A 20720-nucleotide genomic window follows, 5' to 3' on the forward strand; every position below is an offset into this window, starting at 1 on the left:
TCTTGCAGGAACTGACGGATCCTGTATAGTTTCCCCTCTATTCACGTACTGCTTGGTATAGGTAGTCAAATGGTTGTTCTCTTCTATGGAAGATGTCACTCAAGTAGCTAATAAGACTTTGGCAGCCATAGGGGCTGGAGAGCCATCCTGGGGCTGGGATGTCAGAGTGGGTGCAGGCTGGGGCTGTCGCTGGGTTTCAGCATGGTACTCAGGGAATACCAGAGTGGGGATGCAGCGTAGGGCTGAGGGAATCAGAAAGTGTGCAGTACTTGGGGCAGCAAACTCTGGGAAGATCAGAGGGGAAGCAGAAGGGGCTTGAGGTAACCAGTGGGGGTTCAGAGTAAGAGTTCAGATGTAACAGCCACCAACAGAAATCAAACTCTCTCTGAAGTGTGAGAAACATATTCCTATCTTTTGCCTACAGGACTGAAGAGGACCACTGTGCTGCTGCCTACAGCATCGTTTTTTGATACCTAAGCCAAAATGATGAACAATTACAGGAGCAAAAATAAAGGTTCCACTCCCACACATCCATGTTTAACAGTAAAACAAATATCACACCAACAGATTTTACTTTCTTGTTCTGTCTCTGGGGCCCTCACATGCAAAACTATTTCTTAATATTATATTATTATTTAGTCACAAGTTTAGTGAGGGAACTCTTACAAGTAAAACAGACTGAGCTGACAGTAAGCTAAAGCAAGCCTAAGGCAACGTGCTATTTTTTAAAAAAATGCCATGACTTTCTAGTTTAGGCTTGTGATGAATAATGTTTCAAAGGAATCCCCAAATTCCAGTTACTGAATACTAAGGGCACTGAGCAAATGCTTTGAAATAATCAAAGTCTACACAAATATGGGGGACCTGGGATGCCAAAAATAACCTATTAATAAAATATAATAAAATATAATCCCCCTGTGGAGCACTACCTTATCAATCATGTATTTTCTGAGATGTGATGCACCTGTCACCATAGTCCTGTACGTAAATTAAGACACCTCAGTTCTGCTACTAAGAACAAACCTCTATCCCCATCTGTCATTTTATGCTGCATCGTGAGTTGAAGAAACCTTGGTGACTAAGAAAAGAACAATGATGGCTGACTGCTTTCTGGTTTTGTTATTGGTGGAATGCCTGTATTGCAGTGTGGACACGGGTCAAACTTCAGACCTGAGTCAGAAAATCTGCATAGTGCAGTATGGATGTGTTAGCCCCATCCTGCACCTGTGAGACTGGGATCCAGCTACTGTAAACCCATGTTTTTAATGCAGTGCGGACACTCAAGCAAAATGAAATAGCTCCAACAGGAGAACCTGGAAGGGACTGACTCTGTAGCCTAATGGTTATATCAACAGAATTATGGGAGACTCTGGTTCAAAACCTAGCTCTAAATCAGGTAGCATAGGAACTTCAACTTTCACAAACTAACATTGTGGCCTAACTGTTAGGCTATTGCAGGGGAGATTCCTGTTTGCTTTTTGGGGGTTTTTTTCATGAAAATTTTCAAGAAGTCAAAAAAACAGTGAAAAACTCAATATTGTTTGGAAAACCGAATTCTTTTTTCCTGGCCAGTCCTATTAGTAAGTATCCAGTTCTTCCTGATAGCCCACAGCTGTGGGTTGGGAGTGGGACACAACATCTTCTAGTTCTCCTGAGCATGCAGGGGATCACACCTAGGACAGTGTGGTATGCATGTAGCCACACTTGCTGGACAGTGTAGATCAGAGTGCAAAATAGGGCTATCCTTTTATGAGGTACTGCAGCAGGACTCAGAAAGGATCAGCACAGTTCAGAGAGGACATGGACGAGGCAGTTGGTGGACATATAAATTTAGCACATTTCTTCGGCAATATTTCTCCTTCAGGGCTCCTATGGAGATGCTGGTATAAACTTAAATTTGCCCCCAAACTGTAGAACTTCCTGCATGCATGGTGATCATGGCAACATTGCCTGCTTTCCCTCAGGATGAATACTCTCTCCAGAGCTGGAGCTCTTGTTAATGCAGAAAGGTGCCCATTACAGCTCCAGGGAGAGTGAATCTGGCCCAGAGTCCAGTCTCCAATATGTTGCTTATACTACTGAATTCTACACAAAGAAATTGAAAACATTTGGAGTTTGGGTGTTTTCACATTTTGTTGCAAAATAATGATGAACTATTTTCATGAAATTTCTTTCTAAAAGTTGATTTGTTAACTTAAGAAGGGATAATATTCCTTCAAAAATGGGCAAAATTGTGAACCACACTAAGCCCATTTTTGACAATGAACACAAATGCATATCTTTGCAGTTTCTCATGATTACGGACATGCAAACCAATTTCACAAAATTTCAGAAAAAAGTAAAATTTAGTGAATGCAAAATGGCCCACAATAAAAATGATGTGCAACAAAATAAAACAACAAAAAGGAAACAAAAAGGGCCCTCAATGAAAACTGAAATTTGAGGCAGTTATTTATTTACTGTTATTCTTCTGTACCAGAAAACTTCAGGCAATGACCGAGTCAAAGTTTGTTACCCAAGTCTTCAAAGTAAATACATTAATTTCAAAAAACTTCAGCTAACCTGCTAAGATAGGCACAGGTGCTTTAAACCTATCCCATGTTTAATGGGAACATAGGTACAGGGAATATTTCCTGGTGCTTTCTGGGATTCTAACTGAACTAGCCTGCTGTCTCAGAAACAATTAAGATGAGTCAATTGTTCCCTTCTGAAAGCCATATTGTTCATCCTTCTGTTTTAGGAAAGGCTTGGTTACATTTAATCCTTCTAATCTCTTGATTGTACAGAATTATTCTGAAAGCATGTCTTCCTCCCTCCTGAACTCAACCAACATGACACTATCTTGTTTTTCTTGTAATCAAAGCTAAAGGGAACTATACAGACTTCTCCCTTCCCTCCACCTCATTCTTCTCTGCCTCTCTCAGAGGCAATCAACCTGTGTAATCATTAGAAAGACTAACACAGACAACAGGATTAAGATCCAGAAGCTCAATGCAGCACTTCACTGAACAAAATTATCTCTGGATGGGCCAAGATTCTCAGCCTAAAGAAGTAAAAGGTCTATAAGAAACACATTTGTCAAATGAGAAAGAATATTAAAACCACTCTTCAGAATTACTCACTGTTAACTGTATTAGGGTTGCAACTAAATTGAATGTAGAGTGTGAATTAATTTCCAAATGTTCATTTTAAAATAGTCCAGTGTTAGAATTCGATAGTGCTATAGTTTTCAGCTCCTGTTAAACTGGGAACTGAAAGTTCTCAATACCTCACAATATTCTCTGATATGTTACAATTCTTATTTCTGCTATGTATGCATGTAAGTTGATAGACTGCCTTTTAAGAAAATTTGTTCTTATTCAGCAACAGATCTCTCTAAAATGGAGGGCAAAGGAGTCTTGGAAATGTTCAAGAGCTGTATCACCTATGAGAAATAATATATAGGATGTAATGTCAGAAGATGAGGAGATCAAACTCTATTCCTTTATAAGTCGAAGAAAGTGCATACACATAGCAATGCCAGTCTTTCATAGCAATGTTGTTTAAGAATGAAAAAAGTAAGCTTTGCAAAGAAATAAAGGGAAGAAGGAAAAGTAATTGATCTGCTAAAGCTAAAGCCTGATCTATGCTACAAAGTTGGGTTGACATAACACTCCTTGTGTCAACCTAATTGTGCATGTGTCTACACTGAAATTTGTCTCCAAGTGATATGAGTGCCCCATTATGGTGACACAATAATACCACCTCCCGAAACAACGTAGAATCATGGTCATTGTATTAAGGTTGATGCAGTGCAAGTGTAGACACTGCATTACCTCTGTCAACCCTATCAGTCCTCCGGCAGCTGTCCCACAATACCTAACACTGACTGTTCTGGTGACATTTGTGAACTCCACTGCCCACTCATTTTTGAAATGCCCTTTTCTAATTGCCCAGTTTGGCAGGTACCCTAGCAGCTCTCCATTGTTGTGTGCAACTGCCCAGTTGACCATGCTGACTACGCTCTAGACACACTGCAGGAGATATTGGATCACCAGAGGAGAAGAGACTGTGCAGGCACAAGTATGGGCAAGTTGTAGAAATGTGGATGTTTATGAGCAGACTGCACAGGGGACGCAGGAAAAGGGGTAAGATAGGCATCAGCAGCAGTGCCACATGAAAATGAAGGAACTTTGAAATAAAACAGGCCATAAGGCCAAGGAGTCCAATAGTCAATCTGGTGTTAATCCACAGATCTGCCATTTTTACAAAGAGGTGCATGTCATACTTGGCGAAGAACACATCAGCACCTTACAGACCACCGTGAATTCCACCAAAGATCCTGAGACACAGACCCCTGCTGAGAAGGAGGAGGAGGAGAAAGAAAAGGAGGGTGAGGGATGTGTGACCAGGGGATCCAGCTATGCCATGAGTCAGAACCTGTTGACTGTACATAGATAGATAGATAGATAGATAGATAGGTAGGTAGATAGATAGATAGATAGATAGATGGTGGTTGTGTGTGCCGTCTGAGAAAAAAATATGTTTATATATGTGAAAGGGATTGTGTAGGCAGTGGTGGTAAAGGGGTTGTTACAAATCTTCTAGCTAGACATTGAAAATAAATGTAAATTTTTATTTTGACAATTGTTGATGAATGATTTGTTTGGCAAATGTTTCATACTAATCCAACACATTTGCTAATTCAAGGCAAGGGCTCTTTCTCTGTAGACATCAAATATGTGCACATTTGCGTTATGGTGACTTTTACCGACCTACTATTCTTTCACTCATTTCAGTAAATCTGCTACACAAATATCAAGAGGAAAGCATGCCTAAGACTTTGGGAAACTACAGAATTATTGTACTAACATGCAGAGGCATGAGATAATGTTATAGGCTGTGCTGTGCATTCCTCAGAGGTGTTAATGACTTTAAGCCTGTCAAGAATGTCTCCAGTTTGTACAGCAAAGACAAGTCACCAGTTTAATAAAAAGGTGTAACATTTCCTACAGGTGAGCTCAAGTGATCAAAGGATATAACAGAGCTTTTGTTACTGCATTCAAAGAAGCGTTATAGAGTTTAACCTTTGCTGTTGATGTAATGTCAACTTTGAATGCTAACAGCCCTTCCTAGGGAGGATTATGTTGTTTGAAGTTTTGTTGGTCTTTATTTCGAATTTGAATCCAGAAACCAAAAAAGTGTGGAGTAATGTGCTAAAAGCATCACAAGGGTTCTTCATATAACAATATCTAGGAGAACAGCATAAAAGTTAAGAAGGACAAAATCAGGGGAGCAGGGTCAAATAATATTTTTTCCTTTAAAATCAATATACACTTTTCGGATTAAAGGTTTTCTTGTACAGGAGATGGCCAACTGTTTAGGATCTTGATATGGAGATATTCTTTCAGGATATTGGCAGCTCCTCAGCTGGTATAAATTGTCATAGCTCCTGTAATCATTTATACCAGTTGAGAATCTGTCCACAGCATTGCAATTTCTGATATGTTCTTTTGATTTTCCCTGCCTCGAGAAAAGCAAAATTTGCACACACTGTTCATTTTGATTGAAACTAGGAAGAGTAGCAAAGCTCATGCATTAGAAAAATAAAGTAAAGCTACTGAAGGGTAGTGAAGAAATTGCTTCTAAGCAAATTCAGACGTAATAGTGGCTGAGATCAGGCAAAGTATGTGGGAACAACGAACAGAAGTGACAGAGGGAAAGATGCAGTGGGTGCTTTTCCTTTGAGATGCTGTGAGAGTTTTAGCCTGGTAGCCAAGGATTAAACATGATTACTTTTTGGAGTTATTACAAATTAACTGGTCCACTCAGACTGCATTTGCTAATATGTCTCTATGCACTAGAATAAAATGGTACAGATTCTCTCTCAGGAACAGCTAAATTAGCAAGGAGGGAAGGCAGGTCATTGTTCATTCTAAAAGCTCTAATACTGTGCTGTAGGAAAGGCGGAAGCTGTGGGAAAGCTGAAGAGTGATTTTTACCTTTTGAAGCAATGAGATGAGCAGGCCTAGTTTACCACTTCATACTGAAAGGAGCAGGTCACTCATGAAGATTTGATGCTGGGTGGGTTGGGAGCAGGTTTCTGGGTTGTATCTTACAAGTAGACTCACCTTGTCTCACCTCAGCAGTGTGATGAAAGGGAAATACACCTCTCATTCCTAAGAACTTCCACATTGGAAATTGTGTGATGAGGGCAAGAAAGCAGTGGTAACCAAACCATTCCAAATTTCCAGGAAAAAACATAATGAAGCATGTTTGAAAGTTCCAAGTGATTCGACCTCTCACTAGTCCACCTCCTCAAGGGACATCTTGCTTATTTTGCAAGCACCACTTAGAAATAGCAGTGGAAGCAGTCCATTCATGAACTGGAATAATAGAAGTGAGAGGAGCAGGGAGGTGTTCTTTATCTTTTTTTTTTTTGTTCCTTTTGTAACATTTCTTTCCTTTCTTCTCTTTCTCCCTTCTTTCTTGTGCTTCATTTGGTTTGAAGAGTAAATATACCAACTGATAGTTGCTCGACAAGTGTTGGGCTGGGATTGCTCTGCTTCTTGTCGTTATCCTAAACTGTGAGTCTGCTGGATCTGGATGGTCCAGTGCCTAGCAGAAGGAGGCTTTGATCTTTGGTCATTGCTTCTGGGTATTGGTGTAATATAAGCAATAAATGATAATAAATACATAATCTATGGGCTTGTCTACAGAGCATAGCAATGTACACAAGAGGGGTGTGAATTCCAATGTGTACTGAAGTGTTTTGCACTAACTGGCCCATGGAGGTCCTGCTGGTGCATACTATAAAGCCCTAGTAAGCATTAAATGTTAATGCACACTAGGAAACTTTTAATGGATGCTACCAGGACCTACACAGGTCAGTTAGTGTACAACATTTTGGTGTGCTTTGGAAATCATACACTTCTAGCGTGCATTGCCATGTGAGGAAGCCCAATATGATATAAACAAATGGTACTAAATAGAATTTCCACTCCAATGTAGCACACACACTTTGTAATCTATTCCTACAAGATTTTGTGCCATTTATAAAATATTTATTTCTTTATATTTCAAATATGTAAAATCTAATAAAAAAAAGTTATAGGCTAATGTCAAAAACCACGAGGCAATCAGAGTAGAGTGGTTCACATTTATAATTGTTATTGTTGTTACAGAAATGACCAGAAAAACATTTTTTATATTGGATTTCTTTGCTCTCATTTGCCAAGATAAACCTAGAGAATGCTCCCAATACCATCATAAGTTCAACTAATTTTTGAACAAAGATACTACATAAACCTGGGAGTCAACAGAACAGAACCAAAATGAAAAGTGCAGAATGCATGTCATGCAATGCAATCTCATTGTATGATTTGTGTGCGTGTGTAAGCTGAGCCCTGCTTTGGACAAGGTACAGTTTCAGAAAGGCTAAGTGCGCGTAAAGGGAAAACAGAGTATTAACAATAATATAGCTCTGTAGCTGTTTTCTTTTCCCAAAAACCTGTCAAGCTGAAGAGTCAGTCCTGCCATCTTGTGCATGGGTTTGCAAGGTATTACCATACAATATACCTAACAACGCTAGTTAGTGTACATGCTAATGTGGTGTCCAAATGAGAGCCAGCTGGCATAATAAACCAACACAACAGTAGAAGCATTTCACGGATAATCTTTACATAAGGGTGGATGAGCTCTTCTTGATCAATTTCTGCACTGTATAGCAAGGCCTTTCATCAACATGAAGCATATAGATCTTCTCTAAACTATGGATTTAAATGAGATCTAATCAGTCTCTCTTTGTACAGTGAATGAATACCAATTCATTACTGATTCTGAAAAGAGTTTATTAAAGATGAAGAAGAGTTTGTTTGTATCGACTACATACCTAGACACCAACAGAACTCAAACATTGGGCTAGTTTCACCCCCGGTGGGTCAGGCAGGTGCAGACTGCTGGGGCAGCACATAATGAAGCTCTGCTGTGGGCTTTGTGAGAGACCTGTTGATTAAAGCTACAGCAGAGGTATGGTGAATCATAGTCCAAGATAAATGGCAATATGCCCAAATAAAGGAACTCTTCTCTTGGAAACTATTTTTTTTTAAATCCTGATTTCATATATGGTTGTGAAGTTTTTTTCTTCTGCTCCCCCCAAATTGGGGAAGAGCTCTCTCTTCTTGGTGAAATCACTCTTCAAAGGAAGGGACATTGAGACTTTTCTTCTGGGTGAAGAAGTCTTGGGGGGGCAGCATTTTGGGGATCATAGGGGTGTACCAGAATTGGAATGATAGGTTATGGGTTTGTTCGGTTTTTTTTAGAGCTGAGGGTAAGTGTTTGCCTTCAGAGGCAGGCTTTATGGCTAGGGCAAGCTTGAGGGTCTTGTCTGCCATTCTCAGACTAGAGACAAGGTCCTGTGGAGTTGGGAAGAAGACTCTGGGGCTCTCCTTGCTTTGCAAGAGGGCATTGACACCATTTGGTTCTTAACCCAATGTGAGACTGAGGATGAACTGGCTTCACTCCCCAGTACTGGGTGTTTTCTTCAGTGGAGAGATCTATAGATTTTTTCTAGTCTACCAGCTACTTTTCCCTATGTCTTTCACCAGTTCTTTCCAAGTAACAACAAGACTCTGTTGTTGCAGTGTATATTGCCTTCTCTACAAAGTACACACATTAGTGCTCCCTTGAAAGGACAGTAGTATTTGTCTGTTCTATGACAATGTGAACATTTTAATCAATAGGATACACTGGTCTACAATTTTTGAGAAGTCGTCTGCTTCAGAGATAAAATGTGCTATTTATTATGTATTTTGATGTGCTGAATTCAAATATGACAATCAAAAAAATGGAAACTAGGTCAGATTACAAAGGATGAATATAGGCAAATAACACAGGAATGCCGAGGCAAGATTAGAAAGGCAAAGGCACAAAATGAGCTCAAACTAGCTATGGGAATAAAGGGAAACAAGAAGACTTTTTATCAATACACTAGAAGCAAGAGGAAGACCAAGGACAGGGTAGGCCCACTGCTCAGTAAGGAGGGGGAAACAGTAACGGGAGACTTGGAAATGGCAGAGATGCTTAATGACTTCTTTGTTTCGGTCTTCACTGAGAAGTCTGAAGGAATGTCTAATATAGTGAATGCTTACGGGAAGAGGGTAGGTTTAGAAGATAAAATAGGAAAAGGGCAAGTAAAAAATCACTTAGAAAAGTTAGATGCCTGCAAGTCACCAGGGCCTGATGAAATGCTTCCTAGAATACTCAAGGAGTTAATAGAAGAGGTATCTGAGCCTCTAGCTATTATCTTTGGGAAATCATGGGAGACAGAGGAGATTCCAGAAGACTGGAAGGGGGCAAATATAGTGCCCATCTATAAAAAGGGAAATAAAAACAACCCAGGAAACTACAGACCAGTTAGTTTAACTTCTGTGCCAGGGAAGATAATGGAGCAGGTAATTAAAGAAATCATCTGCAAACACTTGGAAGGTGGTAAGGTGATAGGGAATAGCCAGCATGGATTTGTAAAGAACAAATCGTGTCAAACTAATCTGATAGCGTTCTTTGATAGGATAACGAGCCTTGTGGATAAGGGAGAAGCGGTGGATGTGATATACCTAGACTTTAGTAAGGCATTTGATACGGTCTCACATGATATTCTTATAGATAAACTAGGAAAGTACAATTTAGATGGGGCTACTATAAGGTGGGTGCATAATTGGCTGGATAACCGTACTCAGAGAGTAGTTGTTAATGACTCCCAATCCTGCTGGAAAGGTATAATAAGTGGGGTTCCACAGGGGTCTGTTTTGGGACCGGTTCTGTTCAATATCTTCATTAACGATTTAGATGTTGGCATAGAAAGTACGCTTATTAAGTTTGCGGACGATACCAAACTGGGAGGGATTGCAACTGCTTTGGAGGACAGGGTCAAAATTCAAAATGATCTGGACAAATTGGAGAAATGGTCTGAGGTAAACAGGATGAAGTTCAATAAAGATAAATGCAAAGTGCTCCACTTAGGAAGGCACAATCAGTTTCACACATACAGAATGGGAAGAGACTGTCTAGGAAGGAGTATGGCAGAAAGAGATCTAGGGGTCATAGTAGACCACAAGTTTAATATGAGTCAACAGTGTGATACTGTTGCAAAAAAAGCAAACATGATTCTGGGATGCATTAACAGGTGTGTTGTAAACAAGACATGAGAAGTCATTCTTCCGCTTTACTCTGCGCTGGTCAGGCCTCAGCTGGAGTATTGTGTCCAGTTCTGGGCATCGCATTTCAAGAAAGATGTGGAGAAATTGGAGAGGGTCCAGAGAAGAGCAACAAGAATGATGAAAGGTCTTGAGAACATGACCTATGAAGGAAGGCTGAAGGAATTGGGTTTGTGTAGTTTGGAAAAGAGAAGACTGAGAGGGGACATGATAGCAGTTTTCAGGTATCTAAAAGGGTGTCATCAGGAGGAGGGAGAAAAGTTGTTCACCTTAGCCTCCAATGATAGAACAAGAAGCAATGGGCTTAAACTGCAGCAAGGGAGATTTAGGTTGGACATTAGGAAAAAGTTCCTAACTGTCAGGGTAGTTAAACACTGGAATAGATTGCCTAGGGAAGTTGTGGAATCTCCATCTCTGGAGATATTTAAGAGTAGGTTAGATAAATGTTTATTAGGGATGGTCTAGATAATATTTGGTCCTGCCATGAGGGCAGGGGACTGGACTCGATGACCTCTCGAGGTCCCTTCCAGTCCTGGAGTCTATGAGTCTATGAGTAAAACAACTGATTGGCTACTGTTTCTAAGATATTTAAGTTTTTACATTTTATGTCTATGTATATTGTGTAGATAGTAGAGTTTTAATCATAAATTGTAAACCTAGGTCTTTTCATGTGTTTAGGGTTGCTTTACATGATAATATTTCACCTGTCCTGTTTATGTAACACTTTAAAAATCAGCAAAAGGGTTATATAAATAAAATTTATTAGGAAACAAAAGGCAAAAAACTATTATGTACATAATTTAGCCCTATTCAGTGTCTACTCAGCGCTTCTTGGCTTGTCTCTTGTATTCATTAAATGGAGCATCTCTTGTCACTGTCCAGCAATGGTCTGCAAGCATTGATGGGCTCCATTTGCCCTGATAGCCTGCCAGGAGATTCCACTGCTGTAGTCTGGAGCCCAACAGCTCTGCCTTACTCTTGGGTAGTTCCAAATCCCTGACAAGGTCATTCAGTTCACCTTGTGTTATGAGGTGTGGTTCAGAGGAGGAGGATGGGAGAAAATGTGGGTCCTGTGACATTGATGGTTCAGGACCAGAAGTTTTATCCTCTTCCTCTTCCTCATCTGACTCAAGTGAGAATGATTCTGGTGCATCAGGAACTGGCAGTCCTTCTCTGTGGGGTACTGGGCGTATAGCTGATGGAATGTTTGGATAATGCACAGTCCATTTTTTCTTCTTTGACACACCTTTCCCAACTGGAGGCACCATGCAGAAGTAACAATTGCTGGGATGATCTGTTGGCTCTCTCCAAATCATTGGCACTGCGAAAGGTATAGATTTCCTTTTCCTGTTCAACCACTGGCCAAGATTTGTTGCACAAGTGTTGCAGCATATGTGTGGGGCCCACCTCTTGTCCTGATCTCCAATTTTGCAGCCAAAATAAAGGTAATAGGCTTTCTTAACCATAGTGGTTATACTGTGCTTTTGTGATGCAAAAGTCACTTCACCACAAACATAGCAGAAGTTATCTGAACTGTTCACACAAGTACGAGGCATCTCTGCTCACTTTGGCTAAACAGAAATGTGTCCCTTTGCAAAATCTAACACTGACAAATAAGAGAGCATGACACCGTATGATTTCTAGAGCTGTTATAGGGCAATTTGTTCAGCAGAGTGATGTAAGCTTCGTTTTGACTGCATCATCCATGACTTCTAGGAATAACATGATGCAATTCATATCATGTATGATGCAATACCAGCTTCAGATTGCATCATTCATTGTTTTGCCTAAAAAGCAAGTACTGTCCAAACCCAGTCACAGATTTATTCATAGATCCAGTCAAAGATGTATTTTAGTCATTTCTGGTTTAAATTGAGATCCCTTCCCTTTATAATTCACTTACTTATCCTCCGCCATTCCCAAGTCAAGGGTCATATATACTGACCCAATAGCATATCTTGAAAACTAGAGCCAATCAACAATTTTAAGCATCATTTTCATTCTCAGTGACCCAGAATTAGTAAAGTTGGACTACATTTATTTCAGAAGCATTTTGGCTGTAGAGCAGTGATATCAGAAAAAATCTGCCAAAGTTTATTAATGAAAAATATTTTTACTAGGGATTGAAACAGTAAATGTAATGGCTATTTTATAGTTAAGTATATTCATTAACATAAATATTAAAACACGACCATTTATGAATCTATTATATATGCTTTTTATGAATCTATTATATATGTATTATTTAATCTTTTAAAGACATTTGTATGGGGTTTAACGTTATTTCACTATAGGTTTCACTAAATTGTAGAAAGTTTGGTGACTTGGTTGCTTCATCTTTTCAGTACTGACATTCACTTTCCTCAGTGTGGAATATGGAGATGCAGTGTGAGTCGTGGGTCCAGTCACTCAGGGCAGAGTGTTGGTACAAAATTCAAGCATAATTATGTGTATATGGAACAAATTGTAGGATTCAGCCCTTTACAGTGACCAGAACATACTAATGGAGGTGTTTTGTTTGCCATTTTATTACACTTTGATAACAGTTATATCAGATAACATACAATTTCATGATCATAAGATCACAAAAGAGGCATCTTTCTGAAGATTTCTCAAATTTGCAATATGTGGAGGTGATTCAAACCCATTCCTTTAGCTGGGCTAGTTGAAAATTTAGAAGGTCCTTCCTCAGTGGAAAAATCCTATAAAACTGATTAGTAAATACTCAGCTTTCCACTTTTTTAATCATCTTATAGAATTTAATAAAGAATAACATCCTTAGAACAAAATTCAAAAGGATGGTTCATAATCTGTATAAATTATATAGTTCCCTATTAAATTCCATATACTTTAGATAAAATTTCCATACAACATTGTTGATTTAATATCTTTTAAATTCTGTGGGTGAAATCCTGGCTCTACTGAAGTCAATGGAAGTTCACTCTATGAGACTTCTCCATAAGGCTTTTGTCAATGCCATACAGATTACTTGCCAATCTGACCATGCCGGATATATATGCACAGTTATAGTACATATGCATGCAAGTATGAAAGGTCAGAATGCATGCAGTCTTACCAAAGTGGTTAAGGGGAACAAAGATGCTGCCAGTGCCATTCAGAAAAATACTCTTGGTATTTTATAACATCTATAAGCACCCTCTGATTGAATACATTCCTGTATTCTGTTCAGGTCATTTATTTAATATTTTCTGTAAGAAAAATGTTTAATTGTTGACAAGTAATATTATGGATCATCTTTCCAAAAGTAATTAGGATGAAATTCAGTAATTCAGCCCATCATGAAGAACAAAATTCTAGTGTGGTTGTGTCATTGTTCAAGACAACTGCACTTGTATTCCTTCTGTATAGTCCACCAAGGACACTCACTCTAGGCTCATGGCTTCTCAGCCGTTACCTCTCTTGGGTAGAGGCCCATGACTCTCTCTCTACTGTCTGGGGTATTTTGAGGATGCAGTTTCCTGCCTACACTGGGAATTCCCCAGCAAGTCAGTCTGCCTAAGAAGTCCTGCTTTACCTTCTCCTGAAAGGCTATAAACAGTGTAATTGCCCTTTGGTATAAGTTATCCCATAGCTTTTCATAAGCAAACACATTTAATAAGTATTACAGAGAAAACATATTAAAAAGAATTTATGTGCACGCTAATAAACTAATCAGAGCTCACCCCAACTGCAACAAGGACTCTAGCAGGTAAACAGTCCTTCCAACCCAACCAAGGGTTTTTCTGTAGTTACAAGTTCATAACTGGCTTGGCTCAGAACAAACATGCCCATGAATCTGACTCACTCCTTTATGCAATTTGGGCCTCTGATTTGGTCTTCATGTAACAGGTGATCAGCAGACAAAGGTCTCCTCAGGGGTGAAGCTTCAAAAGTTCTTGCACAACTATAGGGGGTACATTGTTTCAAATAGTTCTTTGAAGCTTATATCACTTCCCAAGGTTTACATTAATCATATTTCCTTCCTAGAGGCATTACATGCAATCCCATACATAAACATTTGCATTTTTAATATAATGAACTCCAAAGATATTTAAACTTAATTCAGTAATGTTTGCCCAGGATATTGCAGGAAATTGCCATATCTGTCACACTTTGCGTTAGGCTGTACTTCTTTTAATTTCCATAACTAGAGCTAAAAGTTGAAAAAAAATAGTCCTGTTCAGATTAAGAGGAAATTGACTAACATTTATTCTGTGAGTCGCTATGATTCTATTTTCTTGGTAATACACTTTGAAAGGTAAGGATTGGGCATATAGAGATTGTTCCCAGCCGTCAACATATCCTAAAATGCATTCACCACTGAATTGGAGTTAAAGGGGTGATTAGAGCTTGCTTCTACTAGATCTTGGTTGCAAATCTATACAAACATAAAAACACTGCTAAAAATCAAACAAATGCTGCACAATATAATATTTTACGGTATTACATTGCTTTAAAATGAGACATTACTAAACTAGAATATACAGTTTCTTCTTAGGACCCTATAAGATTCATCCCCAATATAGAAATATTTTCTTTTTTTATTTCTGTTCAAACAAAAAACTTTATATGAAGGGAGTTTTTTGCTCCTGTGACCATATCTGAAGGGGTAAAAAGAAGCACATAAAATCCTATATGTATTGTGCTAAATTTAACATTGGCTTGGTCTTTATTTTGTGATTAAAACTGCAGCTGTTGCAATTTTACATGTACAATTACCAATGCACAGGAAATATAAAAAGGTTACATTTCTTTATTTGCTAATTTAGTCTTATTACAGAAGATTTTGATGTGCCTTTCAGAATTGTGAAGATCCTGAAAAAGAAATATAACACTTCCTTGTGGACTGCTTGCATGGTACACTGCTTTTACTATTGACGATGAAGCAAATGTGATATAAATTATGCTTCTGGCATTTCATATCCATATATTTACTTGGCATAGTATAGCAAAAGAGTGTTTCAGTGGAGAAAACATCATTGGATAAACTATGCCAGAGGGATAGTTTTATCTGATATCCCTACTCATTGGAAGAGCAAATGGTTTATGGAAATTCAGGTAGCTGAACTTCTTATAAAAAAGCAAATTAACTGATTGGAATGCCCCAATTTTTGCAGCAAAATGATCTGCGGTTATCATTTTTCAGTTTTAACTGACCTTTTTTTGTTAGCTCCAGTGGTTACACACACTCAATAGATAACATGAATGCTGGATGCTGTTGAAGCCAGACTTAGGATCAGGCAGGGACATGCAAGCAAATCCCAGCCACATATTAATCCAATCACTTGGATATGATTTTAAATCATGTATCCTTGTTCCTTATATGAAAGAAAACTCTTTTACAGGAAGAAAATTCTTGTATTTCTCATGCCCAATAGAGACTCCTTGACAGATTTAAATGTCCAAACTTGAAGACCTCATCAAATTACACAGTAATTGTCACTGAATGATTTCACATTTTTCCCAATTTCGTTCTCTATCTTTTTTATTCCTATTTATTGATTTATTTTCCTTCTTCTTCATTCTCTTCTATCTCACCCCACCACACTTTCTTTAATTAAATAGATTGCTGGTAGGTAGTCTCCACAGAACTATGCCTTCCTACCCAACTCATACTCTAGTCCTGCATTTTGAGATAAATACCTCTTCTCTAGGTTACAGTGAACGTAGCTCAGTGGACAGACTGTACAGAGGACGTGTGAAGGCACTCTTCTTGTACTGTGAGTGATCTTATTATTGACGGGTTTGGTTGTTTCAATTCCCCTCCCATACCAGCTCTCCCACAACAAGTCCAGTTCATGTTATAATTTTACTGTAACCTATTAAAGTGCATACCTCTAGGCCCTAGATGGAAAACATCCAATATTTCTTATATGATTTCTGTTGACAATAAAACATTCCTCATTCAACAATTATAAATTTGATATCCTGCTTGATACAATGAAATGTGCTCAGTACTTTTCTGGTACTACAGGGATATTCAGAGTGAGATGAATGTTACTATGTGGCTATTTCTGGAACCCTCCTTTTCATATGTCAGTGTCTGCTGCTGTTATGGCCTGAGGTTTCAAGTTAAAAAACTTTCCGTAAATGAAACACCACTTCAAGTCACAACAGCATATGAAATTTCCTGATTCTTTTCTTGGACTTTGTATTATTCCATGAGTATAAGGAAAACTGATTGAATTACCAAAGAATACTTGTGGTGTTAAATTATTTTTCTGGCTCCTGTCTTTTTCTATATTGTTTTGAAGATCATGTGAATAGCTTTTATCTACTTATCCTTTTTTTTTTCCAGTCACTCTGCATGTAATTCCCCTACAGGATCTCTGGAGATAATTATAGCTTTCATTCCTTGGCACAAATGTTTGTTTATGGTACCATTAACAAGCCTCAACTGATAGACTCTGCCAGGAAAATAAGGGCTTCCTGATGCTAATAAGTTGAGTATTCTTGATAAAAACACTTTTTATTAGCTAGTTAATAGTTTTTATGACAATCAGCAAAAATAAGAACAAACCAATATCCTTAATATCCACAGAGGCCCTGCTATTATTTAGATTGCAGCTGTAAAACTGCCATCCCAGTTTCCCCACACCAGTGACTTCAACAACCCTCCATATTCCAACCAACAAAAACTGCTAAAGATCATTTTAGCTTCTTTTTGGTCTATTCTAACCACACACTGACAAAGAGGTCAAATGGTCTGCACCAGTTTTTGCCAAGATCAGATTCTAAATCCTGACGTAGGCTTCTAAATGAGTGGCCTGATTTTCAAAAGCACTCAGTGCCCACCAACTCCTATTGCCTGCAAATGATTTTATTTTCTGTATTGAAAAATATTGGCCTCTATATGTTGTTATAGGTATTACTCAAAGTAACTGACATATAAATAATGAAATCTACTTGTCCCTCTCATATTTTCTGTCCAAATATAGTTTAATATTATTATGCATATTACAATAAAAATGAGGGTTGCCTGCATTGTTGTATCCATAGATTATCTTCTTGGTCATTGTTTAAAAATGCAAACATTTAAAAATATATAGTAAAATTCACTTCAAGAAAATGAGAAATTTATAGAACTTTTGATCTCTATGCTGGCAGTTTAAATCTAGTCTGAGTCAGTAGTGACTGATACATGTCATCATCTGATCACTGTTCAGAGGTCCTTTTCCGAGGGGAGGCTGACCACATCATAAAGCTACTTACAGTACTCTGCAATAGACATTGAATGGAAATGGTGTTGGCAGTTTCAAAAGAGAGACAAAAGAAACTGGGTATAGAGACTGAATGGGCAAAGGAATTGTATTTCTCTCTCATTTCTAAAAGTTGACTCTCCAGGTCAGGGCTGAGACATATTTGCAAGGCTGTGCAGTAAAGTCTTGCACTGCCATTGTCCATGCTTGCACTGCTGCTACCCATATCCTGTGGATAAACTTTAGTTTGCACAGCAATTAGTATTGCACCTTCCAGGAGCCCAGGATTCATTTTCTCTCTCACTTATACATATATACAATTAAAAATAAAAGTGTAGGCATTAATTTTCCTTTAAGCAATGATTTTATTTAATCATCAGCTGTATAAGATGTCACAAGTAACACCAGGGTAAAACAGAGTGACGCAGTGGTGAATCAAGCCCATAATCTTCAAAATCTTGGGGCTGAAAGGAGCTTTAGAAATGGAAAATGTTATGACAGGATATACTAGTGGATTGGGAGATAAAATATTAGGATAACTGTTTTACTGAGATTTCTCCTGGGAAGCTGATTTAGCCTAAAGATTGTAAAACGCATCTATTGTTAAACTGGAAAAGTATTGGCATAAATTTAGATGTTATATAGTAATATAATAGTTATTAAAAAGATGCTAAACAGATATCAGATTTTAAGCTCTGATATTTTAGTGCGTAAATTGACAAATACAAATGAAAGGGGGTATGTACCCCTTAGTGCACAGAAGGTCCAAGCCAGTGGTGTCCTTTGCCCTTTCACCCCTCTCAGTGCAACAAAGTCAGATGAGAGATTAGGCAAAAAAAAGTTCATTTTTTTTAACCTCGTAAATCACCATTGATATGAAAGTGTCCATTTTCACTGCTGTTCTGTTTGGCCTTAGGTCAAATATCCCTTTATTGTTAGTTCTTGTCAGTCAGATGCAGCTAAATGTCTAGTATTTCAAATACTGTGCCCTCAGCCTAAGGGGGCTGTATCTTTGTAATCCTTATGGCTAAATATAATGTTTTCAGAAAAGCAGGTGGCAGGTAGAAAAGTAACGGCTATGTACAGGACTCTGGGACATAGGATTCCCTATATGTATGCTAACTGAGTGTCAGCATGCTGTGTGAATTTTACCACTAGATTTTGAGCCAGAGTATGTGCTTGTTTTCATAACCTTCAGTATGCCCCTGAAACAGAACTGACAGTGATCTCATCAGCAATGCTGCCAGTACTATTTAAAATATAGATATAAGGCCCTTGGATTATATTTCTGATATGAAACAATCAAACCAGACGGAAAGAGGCATTATAAACAGAGACATATGACAGCATGATCTTCTCAATATGTTTGGAAGTAGCAGCTACAGCAGATCTGAATCAACTTCTCATGCACCCACTACTTTAGGATAAAAGTGTTCCTGTTAATAAAAATGCATGCCTACTGAAAATAACAGACCCTTTAACCTATGAGTTGTAGATAATAGTTATGTTTCACATTTGAAAGAAGTTACCTTTTACTCTCACACATGCTCAGCAGTGATGAAGGCTAGTTCTGATTGGTCCTCTTTTATAGCTTATTCCAAGCTTCTACAATATGCAGAGAGGCAGGAAATCATCCCAAACCCCTCCAAAACACAGGTGTAACTCAATATCTTTACGAGCATGGTCAGAACCTTGGGGTCATTGAAGAGGACAACTAATGAGCTTATAACATAAATTGCAAATGCTTAAACAAACTCATACACCATCAGTAATTAAGAATCTCTCCTGTCTTGCTAGCCTTGGTCCCTTAATCCCAGATTAAAGTATCTCTTTCCTTTTGGGCAATGGCCAATTCTTGCATGTAGTATAGGCTTATAGGCTTATACGCACTCGGATCCCTAAGCCTAACTCCCAGCCCTGAATTTAGGCTCTGTCTGGGCATGCTACATCCCTGCAGCTGCAGCACGTGCTCCAGGCCACGCAGTCTCCCTCCAAGTCACATTCTCTTCCTCCACTGGGAGGCAGGCTGGCAGCAAGGCATAGGGGTGCGATTTCTTGCCAGTTCTCTAGCCAGCCACAAGTCTGATAGAGTGGGGAGGGGGTCAGCTCCTACTCCCTGACTCTTCCTGGCTCAGTGAGGGCTCTGGGGGCAGAGCTGACCTTCAAAACTCTGCTGCTGATGTATGGAATAGAGTCACTCCTCAACAAGAATTGCATGACTTTTGCATTAATGACAGTAAGATAACCACATAAATCTTCATAGTGTGATTTGTTTTTCTTGTGGGTTTTCTATGGCCCTCAAAATGTGTTACCCTAGCAGAGCATATAATTTAAGCAGAGTAAGGCTTGATTTGATGACCCCTCCCCAGGGAAAACCCAGGTGCCACAGGCAGTTGTGTTGGTTATTGAGTAGGGAACTTTCTTCCCTCTAGCTCAGGCTCAGTAATGAATACCCACTTTGTCAGACACAAAAGCAGTTTTTCCTCCTTTGGTGGTCATACCTCAACTGCTAGAAGAGGGCCTCATCCTTCCTGATTGAACTTACCTCGTTATCTCCAAACTGATTCTGGCCTGCATATTTATACCTGCCTCTGGAAATTTCCATTACATGTGTCTGACGAAGTGGGTATTCACCCACGAAAGCTTATGCTTCAATACATCTGTTAGTCTATAAGGTGCCACAGGACTCTTTGGTGCTTTTAACAATATTTGGGTTATACCCAGTCCCAAAGGACCAGTCACGCACCCAAGGTCAATTGCACCCCAGATCTTTCACCAAAGACAACGCTTGTAACTAATCCTGTAATAAACTAACTTAACAATTTATTAGAAAAGAAATAGAGTCATTTACAAGGTTAAAAAAGGTAAACATACACACACAAATGAGTTATAGTCTTACTTCCAAAATCTGATAGTAGCTGCTATATATGCATATGTCCTCTACGGCTAGCAAACTAAGCAGCTTGTGGATCCGTTGCTTATACTTAGAAATTCTGACATCTCCAAATTCTAAGCAGCATAGTGGTACAGTTCCTTCTTGTCAGACATTTTTGTTCCATTTCCCCAGAGTTCAAGCTTATGTGATGAGTTGCCATGCAGGAGTAGAGAGGAGCAGTCAAGAAAGTCTTTTGATGCTTCACAATTGCTCATTTGATTTCAATGGGCCTTCTTGTGTGTAGAACTAGCATTTTACATTAATTAATGCTTCTTTCCTGTTTGGTGAATTACACAATTACAGAGTTTTAAAATGCAAACACTAAATATAACTTCATATGATTGGCTACAGATGTTATAAGTGAGATCGATGCATGTAGCATCCTACCAGCAG

The sequence above is a fragment of the Gopherus evgoodei genome, chromosome 2, assembly GCF_007399415.2.
Source record: "Gopherus evgoodei ecotype Sinaloan lineage chromosome 2, rGopEvg1_v1.p, whole genome shotgun sequence".
Taxonomy (NCBI): domain Eukaryota; kingdom Metazoa; phylum Chordata; order Testudines; family Testudinidae; genus Gopherus; species Gopherus evgoodei.